Below are 11,545 nucleotides of genomic sequence, written 5' to 3'. Positions count from 1 at the left end.
TCTGCCCATTATTTTAAATCTATGACCCCTGGTTACCGACAAAATTGCCAGCGGAAACAGTTTCTCCTACTTGCTCTAGCAAAACCCCTCATAATGAGCTGAGCTAGCCTTTGACTGACAATCTCTGCATCGGATGAGATGTCAAACTGAGGCAGCATCGGCCCTCTCAGGTGGACGTAAAAGATTCCACGGAAGAGCAGCAGAGATCTAGGAATATAGGAGCAAGAATAGGCCATTTAAACCCTCGAGCCTGTTCTCTTGGGGTCCAGGTGTTCTGGCCAACATTTAGCCCCCAAACAACACCTAAAGCAGATGATCTGGCCATTTAATTTGTTGTTTGTGGGATCTTTCAGTGCTTATTAAAAATAGAATATTCTAATTTCTCACGTGTAGGCAATGATTTTTTCTAAAATATAAAAATGGTTCTTTTTAATGCAATAAATTATTTATTTCAAAAATGTCTTCTATCACCTCTGTGTAGTATACAAAGTTATAATATAAGAATGCACATTCAAGTATGAAATGGAACAGAATTTAGTATAATTTGGAATATTTTTGGTGATATTATGATTTAAAATACACAAAGAACTTGAATTTATATTGCACTTTTCACATCCGTAATATGTCCCATTGTGCTTCATAACCAACAAAGTACTTTTGCAGTCTAGTCACTGTTGCAATGTAGGCAAATGTACATCAAATTTGCACACAGCAAAGTGCCACAAAGAGCAATGAGATAAATGACCATATAAGTTGTTTTAGATGACACTGATTGAGGAATAAATGTTGGATAGGATACTGAGGCAACTGCACGGTTCTTCAACTAGAGCTATGGGATATTTGACATATATGTAAGAGGTAGTGGATTGGGCCTCGGTTTAACATTTCATCCGAATGGTACACATCTAACAATGCTACACTCCCTCAATACTGCACATAAGCGCCAGAGCAGAGTAGCCTTGGAGTAGAGCTTGAACATCGTTCAGTGCTGTCACTTACATAAGATCGCTGGGGGAAATAAACTAAATAAAAGTAAACAATTGGAAAAATTAAAAATAAACAAAACGTGACTGGGGATGATAAACAAAAAACTCGAACAAAATAAACATAAAATTGTTGCGAAAAATAAAGAACAAATGACTAAGTATAAAAATGAATGAGAAATGACGGAAGAAAAATAAACGACGAGAGATCGAGCTCTATATCATCCAGCCCAGCAGGGAAGCACCAGTAGACACGGAAACGGTTCAGCTCCAGTCAGTTCACTCTTGGCTCTCCATTTGCTAAAGCCGCTGTTATTAGGCACAAAAAAAAGGTTGGTTGGTTCCGAACAGACCGCGATGCATGATGGGCCTGGAGAGTGAGAGTAGGAGGAGTGAGAAGTGGATGGAATGTTGGTGGTGCGGAGCGTGGCTGTCGCGCAGCCTGATTTAAATCCTCAGTGAAGAGCGCGAGGAGCGGGCAGCGGAGAGTGTAAGCAGCCGGCGGCAAACTCGTCTTCTCTTTTCAAGGTAATATTTTGCTCAGGAGCCTTGCCAAAATGAGAAGAACTTGATCCCGTTGTCTTGTCCGTTTCTGTTCCACGCTTTCCCTATTTTTACTGTTTATACCCCACCCCGGGTGATGACTTTGTTCACGGCCCCGTGTTGACAGGCAAGCCGTTTGCTTTGGCCGCTTGGAAGGCGAGCGCAGTTTGTCGGTCGGCGTTGTGGAGTGGTAGCGCCGATCCGCGTTGCCTGGCTGCTCGGCTTCAGCCCAATACAGCGAGTTCCCTTCGATGTACGTTTCATCGTCTTGACAACTCGTGCTGCACGTTTATGTTTCGCTTCGTCCGCAGCCGTTGGTGAACGGCTGCTTAAAAAATAATTACTACAAAATGTACTTAACAGTAAAGGTAACTGACTAACTTCAAGTTGTCAGGGGATTGGTTTCAGTGCAGATGAGGTTTGTGTACTAAAGTTGCCTGACAACGAGTGCGCCATTCTGTGGAGCCAGGTTATTTTCCATCTCTTTCCCTTTCTTGTTGGAAAATAACCTATCTGTATTTTTAGATCTTGATTATAGAGATACATTTGCCTTTATATAATGCTTTGATGTAGAAAATGTTACTAAGTGCTTTGCTACAACAACAACTTGTATTTATATAGCGCCTTTAACGTAGTAAAACGTTCCAAGACGCTTCACAGGAATGTTATAAGACAAAAAATAAATAAATTTGACACTGAGCCACATAAGAAATTACGGCAGATGAGAGAGAGGTTTTACGGAGCGTCTTAATAATAATTTTTTTATTTATATAGCGCATTTAAATTAGTAAAACGTCCCAAGGCGCCAACAGTGTTACAGACACAGATAAATTTGACACCGAGCCAGAGAAGAAATTAAGGCAGATGATCAAAAGCTTGTTTGAAGAGGTAGGTTTTAATGAGCGTCTTAAAGGAGGAAAGAGAGGCGTAGAGGTTTAGGGAGGGAGTTCCAGAGCTTAGGGCCCACGCCTTAATGATGGATGTTCCAGAGTCCAGAATTTGAGGAGCGCAGACATCTTGTGGGATTGTGAGGCTGAAAAAGATTTCAGATAGGGAGGGACAAGTCCATGGAGTGATTTGTAAACCAGGATGAGAATTTTGAAATCGAGGCGTTGTTTAACTGGGAGCCAGTGTAGGTCAGAAAGCACAGGGGTGATCTTGACTTGGTGCGGGTTAGTACATGGACTGCTGAGTTTTTGATGACTTCACATTTACGTGGTGTGGAATGTGCGAGGCCAGCCAGGAGTGAGTTGCAGTCGTCAAGTCTCGAGATAACAAAGGCATGGCTGAGGCAGGGGTGGAGATGGGCAATGTTATGGAGGTGGAAAAAGGCGGTTTTAGTTATGCCACGGATATGTGGCTTGAAGTTTATTTCAGAGTCCTATATTACATCTAGGTTGTGAATGGTCTGGTTCAGCCTCAGTCCAGATGCTAGCGAGAGGGATGGATTCGGTGGCTAGGGAATGCAGTTTTTGGTGGGGACCAAAGACAATGGCTTCGGTCTTCCTAATATTTAATTGGAGAACATTTCTGCTCATCCAGTACTGGATGTCGGACAAACAGTGACAATTTAGAGACCGTGGAGGGTTCGAGAGAAGTGTGGTGAGGTAGAGCTTGATGTCATCAGCATACATGTGGAAATTGACCTAGTGTTTTTGGATGATGTCACCAAGGGGCAGCATATGGATGAGAAATAGGAGGAGTCAAGGATAGATCCTTGGGAGACACCAGATGTAACGATGTGGAAGTGGGAAGTGAAGCCATTACAGGTGATTTTCTGGCTACGTTAAATAGATCAGAATGGAACCAGACGAGTGCAGTCCCACCCAGCTGGACGATAGTGAAGAGGCGTTGGTGGAGGATGGAGTGGTCAACCGTATCGAAGGCTGCAGACAGGTCGAGAAGGATGAGGAGGAATAGTTTACCTTTGTCACAGTCACAAAGAATGTCACTTGTGACTTTGATGAGAGCTGTTTCAGTACTGTGGCAGGGGCGGAAATCAGATTGAAGGGATTCAAACATGGAGTTCCGGAAAAGATGCACATGGATTTGGGAGATGACAAACACGTTCAAGGACTTTGGAGAGGAAAGTGAGGTTGGAGATGGGGCGGTAGCTTGCAAGCACAGTGGGGTCAAGGTTTTTTTTTAAGGAGACGGTGATGACAGCAGATTTGAAGGAGAGAAGGACAGTACCTGAGGAGAGAGAACCGTTAACAATGTCAACTTTGCAAGTTGGAGAGAGGAAGGTGGTGGTGTGGGGCGGAACAGAATAAAGAATTAAATGAGATAAAGGAAAATGGGTTGTGCAATGGAGTGAGTGTTAGGTGGTGACTGAAAGCTTGGTTGAAAACAAGTTTCTAAAGGTGGAGGGAGGGAAGTAGAGGGGTTAAAGAAGGGACTCCTTTGGGGTCAAGGTCGTTGAAAGCTCTGCCTCCAGTGGTGTTGTGAAATGAGGGTGGGTTGCACAAAAGGTCACAGTTAGAGAATGAAGAGAAGGGGCATAATTGCTGGAAGAGGTTGCAGAGATGAGGCGAGGCAAGGCCATGGAAGGATTGGGGGCTGTAGGAACATGGGAACAGGAGTATGCCACTCAGCTCCTTGAGTTTGTTCTGTTATTCAGTTAGATTATGGCTGATCTGTATGTCAACTTTACCCGCCTTAACTCCATATCCTTTGATACGCTTGCATAATAAAAAATTAATCTTGAAAGCTCCAATTTTCCTAGCATCGACAGCCTCTGGGGGGAGAGAATTCCATATGCCAGAGAGCCATTGCTGGTCAGCAAGGACAGGAATTGATGCACAAGCTGGACTTGGTATACGGCAGCTTATACAGGTGACTGAGCTTTTGGAGGCTGGAAAGTTAGTAAGGAGGATGTTGGAGAAATTGACTCGGTGACAAAGGGTTTCAGTGTCAGTGAGGCTGAGGTAGGCAATCGGTGGAAGAAAACAATCTTGGTGATGGATAGAATGTGGGGTGATTGGTGATGGATAAGATATAAAAAATATATAATATACAGATTTGTTCCTGCTTGTCAAGACTCATTTTTCCAGCCTTATTACTTGTACCATCTTTCCTGGAACTCCACATTTGAATCCCTTCAATCTGGTTTCCGCCTCTGCCACAGTACCAAAACGGCTCTCTTCAAAGTTACAAATGGCATCCTTTGTGACTGTGACAAAGGTAAACTATCCCTCCTCATCCTTCTCGACCGGTCTGCAGCCCTTGACACAGCTGACCACTCCATCCTCCTCCAACGCCTCTCCACCACCATCCAGCTGGGTGGGACTCACTCGCCTGGTTCCATTCTTATCTATCTAATCGTAGCCAGAAAATCACCTGCAATAGCTTCTCTTCCCACTCCCACTTTGTTACCTCTGGTTTTCCCAAGGATCTATCCTTGACCTCCTCCTATTTCTCATCTATATGCTGCCCCTTGACGCCATCATCCGAAAACACAGCGTCAGTTTCCACATGTATGCTCATGACACCCAGCTCTACTTAATCACCACTTCACTCAACCCCTCCATGGTCTCTAAATTGTCAGACTGCTTGTCTGACATCCAGATGAGCAGAAATGTTCTCCAATTAAATATTGGGAAGACCAAAGTCATTGTCTTTGGTCCCCGCCACAAACTGCATTCACTAGCCACGGACTACATTCCCCTCCCCAGCATCTGAGCCTGAACCTGACTTCGCAACCTAGGTGTTGTATCTGACCCTGAAATGAGCTTCCGGCCACACACCTGTGGCATTACTAAAAACGCCTATTTCCACCTCCGTAACATTGCCCGTCTCCACCCCTGCCTCAGCTCATCTGTTGCTGAAACCCTCATCCATGACTTTGTTACCTCTAGGCTTGACTACTCCAACTGTAAGGGGTTCTCGGGGAGTGTTGTTGTGCCTTGGGTGTCTCTCTCTGGGCTTCTGCCCTCACAGCTTATGTCTGGCCTGTGAGGTACCCTGAGTGCTGCAAGAGCACTGGAGAGACTGTGTCCACAGCTTATGAAGGGGGCTTTGAGACTCGTGTGTCCCCACAGCTTATGCCTAGCCTGTGAGGCACCTGTGAGTGTCAAACACTCCTAACCCCTTCTTCCCTAACCTGTGACACACAGTTGAGCGTTTTTGAGGCGCTCCTAGCTTCCCTTACACTGTTCTGACATAAGACTCACGATCAGGAGATGTAATACAATAGAACTGAGACAAGGTGATTCCAAGAGGAACTTAGGCTTCCAATTTATTTGACAAGGTGTATCTCAACAAACAGCAACACACCAACAAAACAGTCCCCCTAAATCCCACTAAACGGACACAACGAAAATTTTTACACAAGTTTAGCAGTATAATGCCCAATCTCCCACCTTTCCTGGTTGGGAGTTGGGAGTTCTGGGGACCAGAGGTTATACTCACTAATGTGCCTTTTGCAGTCTGGTGGTTTGTTTCTTCTATCTTCGGTGTCTTCGGACACTGGTTTTCCTTCAGTGTCGAGAGGCTTGCTGGTTGTTGGATCATGAGAGCAGAACAGAACACACACTGGGTCAGAAACCCCCTTTTATAGCCAGATTATCCAGTCCGCCTCTCGTGCTGAAATCGATCCTTCCCATTGGTGGGCTTAGCGATTTTGAAAAATGCAGCAGTTTTAGATTATTGCGGGTTTTTTCCACTGATGTTAACCTACTCAAGGTTTGAGTAGGTGTTGATTGCGTTGGCCTCCTGTAGACATTGTGTAGGCCCTTGGGTTGTTTTGGGTTCCCTAGTTTTCTGAAGGACTGCATAATTTCCCTCCATAGTGTAAACATGGGGAAGATAATGGCGATGCGCCAGTCCCACAGTTTTCGAGCAAGTGCTCTCCCATTGGCTTGAAAGCCCCATGCTTTGGGCTGACTCTGTCCCATCATTAGCCCTCCAGTGTCTTCCCCCGTCCAATCATTGCTCTGCCAAGGTCAAACCGTCTCGGTTTGAATTCACATTGCAGCACAGATAGATCCCACAGCTCTTTTCCTTCTGGGTAAAATGAGGGGGTTTTCGTCCTCCCCTACATAATGCACGTCTGGTTGGCCTCCCACATTCTACCCCACGTAAACCTGAGGTCATCCAAAATTCGGCAGCCCGTCTCTTAACTTGTACTAAGTTACGCTCACTCAACACTCCTGTGCTACGTTGGCTCCCGGCTAAGCCACGCCTCGATTTCAAAATTCTCATCCTTGTTTACAAATCCCTCCATGGCCTCGCCCCTCCCTATTTCTGTAATCTCCTTCAGCCTTACAACCCACACGAGATGTCTCCGCTCCTCAAATTCTGCCCTCTTGAGCATCCCTGATTATAACTGCTCAACCATTCTGCTGCCTAGCCCCCAAACTCTGGAACTCCCTCCCTGAACCCCTCCGCCGCTCTACCTCTCTTTCCTCCTTTTAAGATGCTCCTTAAAACCTACCTTTTTGACCAAGCTTTTGGTCACCTGCCGTAATTTCGTCTTGTGTGGCTCAGTGTCAAATTTATTTGGTTTGTCTTAAAACACTCCTATGAAGCGCTTTGGGATGTTTTACTATGTTAAAGATGCTATGTAAATACAAGTTGTTGTTGTACTACTGATTTCCTAGTAATCAACATTTGCTTATTGGCTTATAACTCTAATGGTTAATGAACAGTTGATAATTATTTAGTGTGGGTATCAATACATGACATCTATATGTATTATGCCGTCTGCAAATCTGCTGTGGATGACATTTTTCCTTTATCTTATAATGTTCTTAAAACTAGAAATGAGATTTTGGGGAGGGAGTTACTTGCATATCTGTCATGTGATCTATTGTAACAAAAAACAGGTCAGAAGGTACTGTAAAGTGAAAAGGATAGTCAATGTTTTGGGTACAATTATCAGCCTTGGCTCGGTGTTGATACTCTTGCCTCTGTATTAAAAGGTTATGGGTTTAATCTAGACTTGAGCAGTACTGAGGGTGTGCTGCATTGTGGTGGGGTGGGGGTGGGGGGAGAAAGAGACATCTATTCTAGGTGCAGGAGTTGGGCATTAGGCCCTTTGAGCCTGCACCACCATTCAATAAGATCATGGCTGATCATTCACCTCAGTACCCCTTTCCTGCTTTCTCTCTATACCCCATTGATCCCTTTAGCTGTAAGGGCCATATCTAACTCCCTCTTGAATATATCTAACAAACTGGCATTTTCCTCACAGCTCACATCGCCACCCAGTTTAGTGTCATCTGCAAACTTGTAAATATTACTCTCAATTCCTTCATCTAAATCATTGATGTATATTGTAAATAGCTGGGGTCCCAGCACTGAGCCCTGCGGCACCCCACTAGTCACTGGCTGCCATTCTGAAAAGGACCCGTTTATCCCGACTGTCTGCTTCCTGTCTGCCAAGAACAACAAGGCAGTGGGAGCGGATGGAATCCCCGCTGAGGCACTGAAGTATGGCGGAGAGGCACTATGGGCACGAATGCATGACCTCATCTTTCTCATCTGAAAGGAGGAGAGCATGCCAGGAGATCTGAGATGCAGTAATCGTGACCATCATTAAAAAAGGGGACAATTCCGACTACAGCAGCTACAGAGGAATCTCTCCCTGTTATCAGCCACTGGGAATGTCATTGCTAGAATCTTCCTCAACCGTCTTCCCCCTGTGGCTGAAGAGCTCCTCCCGGAGTCACAGTGCGGATTTCGTCCACTACGGGGTACAACGGACATTATCTTTACGGCGTGACAACTGCAAGAGAAATGCAAGGAACAGCACCAACCCCTGTACATGGCCTCCTTTGACCTCACAAAGGCCTTTGACACACTCAATTGCAAGGGACTGTGGAGCGTCCTCCTCCGTTTTGGCTCCCCCAAAAGTTTGTCGCCATCCTCCGCCTGCTCCACGGCAACATGCAAGCCGTGATCCTGACCAACGGATCCATCACAGATCCAATCCACATACAGATTGGGGTCAAGCAGGGCTGCGTCATCGCGCCAACCCTCTTCTCGATCTTCCTTGTTGCAATACTCCAACTCGCGCTCAACAAGCTCCTTGCTGGAGTGGAACTAAACTACAGAACCAGTGGGAACTTGTTCAACCTTGGTTGTCTCTAGGCCAGGTTCAAGACCGTCCCAACCTCTGTCGCGAGCTACAGTACGTGGACGACGCTTATGTCTGCGCACATTCAGAGACTGAACTCCAAGCCATAGTCAACATCTTCACTGAGGCATACAAAAGCATGGGCCTTACACTTACCATCCATAAGACAAAGGTCCTCCAGCAGCCTGACCCCCCCCCCCCCCCCCCACCCCAAGTCGTCAAGATCCACGGAGCGGCTCTGGACAACGTGGACCACTTTCCATACCTCGGGAGCCTATTATCAACAAGGGCAGACACCGCCTCCAGTGCGCCAGCGCAGCCATCGGCCGCCTGAGGAAGAGAGTATTCGAAGATCAGGCCCTCAAATCTGGTACCGAGCTCATGGTCTACAGGGCTGTAGTGATACCCGCCCTCCTGTATGGCTCAGAGACGTGGACCATATACAATAAACACCTCAAATCGCTGGAGAAATACCATCAACAAGATCCTGCAAATCCCCTGGGAGGACAGACGCACCAACGTTAGCGTCCTCGATCAGGCCAACATCGAAGCACTGACCACACTCGACCAGCTCCATTAGAAACATAGAAAATAGGTGCAGGAGCAGGCCATTCAGCCCTTCTAGCCTGCACTGCCATTCAATGAGTTCATGGCTGAACATGAAACTTCAGTACCCCCTTCCTGCTTTCTCGCCATACCCCTTGATCCCCCGAGTAGTAAGGACTTCATCTAACTCCCTTTTGAATATATTTAGTGAATTGGCCTCAACTACTTTCTGTGGTAGAGAATTCCACAGGTTCACCACTCTCTGGGTGAAGAAGTTTCTCCTCATCTCGGTCCTAAATGGCTTACCCCTTATCCTCAGACTGTGACCCCTGGTTCTGGACTTCCCCAACATTGGGAACATCCTTCCTGCATCCAACCTGTCCAAACCAGTCAGAATTTCAAACGTTTCTATGAGGTCCCCTCTCACTCTTCTGAACTCCAGTGAATACAAGCCCAGTTGATCCAGTCTTTCTTGATAGGTCAGTCCCACCATCCCGGGAATCAGTCTGGTGAATCTTCGCTGCACTCCCTCAATAGTCCTTCCTCAAGTTAGGAGACCAAAACTGTACGCAATACTCCAGGCGTGGCCTCACCAAGGCCCTATACAACTGTAGCAACACCTCCCTGCCCCTGTACTCAAATCCCCTCGCTATGAAGGCCAACATGCTATTTGCTTTCTTAACCGCCTGCTGTACCTGCATGCCAACCTTCAATGACTGATGTATCATGACACCCAGGTCTCGCTGCACCTTCCCTCTTCCTAATCTGTCACCATTCAGATAATAGTCTGTCTCTCTGTTTGTACCACCAAAGTGGATAACCTCACATTTATCCACATTATACTTCATCTGCCACGCATTTGCCCACTCACCTAACCTATCCAAGTCACTCTGCAGCCTCATAGCATCCTCCTTGCAGCTCACACTGCCACCCAACTTAGTGTCATCTGCAAATTTGGAGATACTACATTTAATCCCCTCGTCTAAATCATTAATGTACAATGTAAACAGCTGGGGCCCCAGCACAGAACCTTGCGGTACCCACTAGTCACTGCCTGCCATTCTGAAAAGTACCCATTTACTCCTACTCTTTGCTTCCTGTCTGACAACCAGTTCTCAATCCACGTCAGCACACTACCCCCAATCCCATGTGCTTTAACTTTGCACATTAATCTCCTGTGCGGGACCTTGTCGAAAGCCTTCTGAAAGTCCAAATATACCACATCAACTGGTTCTCCTTTGTCCACTTTACTGGAAACATCCTCAAAAAATTCCAGAAGATTTGTCAAGCATGATCTCCCTTTCACAAATCCATGCTGACTTGGACCTATCATGTCACCATTTTCCAAATGCGCTGCGATGACATCCTTAATAATTGATTCCATCATTTTACCCACTACTGAGGTCAGGCTGACCGGTCTATAATTCCCTGCTTTCTCTCTCCCTCCTTTTTTAAAAAGTGGGGTTACATTGGCTACCCTCCACTCGATAGGAACTGATCCAGAGTCAATGGAATGTTGGAAAATGACTGTCAATGCATCCGCTATTTCCAAGGCCACCTCCTTAAGTACTCTGGGATGCAGTCCATCAGGCCCTGGAGATTTATCGGCCTTCAATCCCATCAATTTCCCCAACACAATTTCCCGACTAATAAGGATTTCCCTCAGTTCCTCCTCCTTACTAGACCCTCTGACCCCTTTTATATCCGGAAGGTTGTTTGTGTCCTCCTTAGTGAATACTGAACCAAAGTACTTGTTCAATTGGTCTGCCATTTCTTTGTTCCCCGTTATGACTTCCCCTGATTCTGACTGCAGGGGACCTACGTTTGTCTTTACTAACCTTTTTCTCTTTAGATATCTATAGAAACTTTTGCAATCCGCCTTAATGTTCCCTGCAAGCTTCTTCTCGTACTCCATTTTCCCTGCCCTAATCAAACCCTTTGTCCTCCTCTGCTGAGTTCTAAATTTCTCCCAGTCCCCAGGTTCGCTGCTATTTCTGGCCAATTTGTATGCCACTTCCTTGGCTTTAATACTATCCCTGATTTCCCTAGATAGCCACGGTTGAGCCACCTTCCCTTTTTTATTTTTACACCAGACAGGAATGTACAATTGTTGTAATTCATCCATGCGGTCTCTAAATGTCTGCCATTGCCCATCCACAGTCAACCCCTTAAGTATCATTCGCCAATCTATCTTAGCTAATTCACGCCTCATACCTTCAAAGTTACCCTTCTTTAAGTTCTGTACCATGGTCTCTGAATTAACTGTTTCATTCTCCATCCTAATGCAGAATTCCACCATATTATGGTCACTCTTCCCCAAGGTGCCTCGCACAATGAGATTGTTAATTAATCCTCTCTCATTACACAACACCCAGTCTAAGATGGCCTCCCCCCT

At 45.9% G+C, this 11,545-nt stretch overlaps 1 protein-coding gene across 3 annotated transcripts in view; it reads left to right on the top strand.

Annotated features, from left to right (window-relative positions):
• Positions 1 to 1,372: 1,372 nt before the first annotated feature.
• LOC139274688 (centrosome and spindle pole-associated protein 1) overlaps positions 1,373 to 11,545 on the top strand; it is a 355,670-nt gene continuing 345,497 nt past the window's right edge. For 2 of the 3 annotated variants that reach the window (XM_070891381.1, XM_070891368.1), the window contains exon 1: positions 1,373 to 1,511. The gene's annotated coding sequence lies outside the window, so the exon portion shown is untranslated. Of the gene's footprint in view, positions 1,512 to 1,865; positions 1,895 to 11,545 lie in introns of those variants that run through there. The other variant, XM_070891373.1, reaches the window with a different exon arrangement.

The sequence above is a fragment of the Pristiophorus japonicus genome, chromosome 1, assembly GCF_044704955.1.
Source record: "Pristiophorus japonicus isolate sPriJap1 chromosome 1, sPriJap1.hap1, whole genome shotgun sequence".
Lineage (NCBI taxonomy): Eukaryota > Metazoa > Chordata > Chondrichthyes > Pristiophoridae > Pristiophorus > Pristiophorus japonicus.
This window is presented reverse-complemented; position numbering and strand designations above follow the sequence as displayed.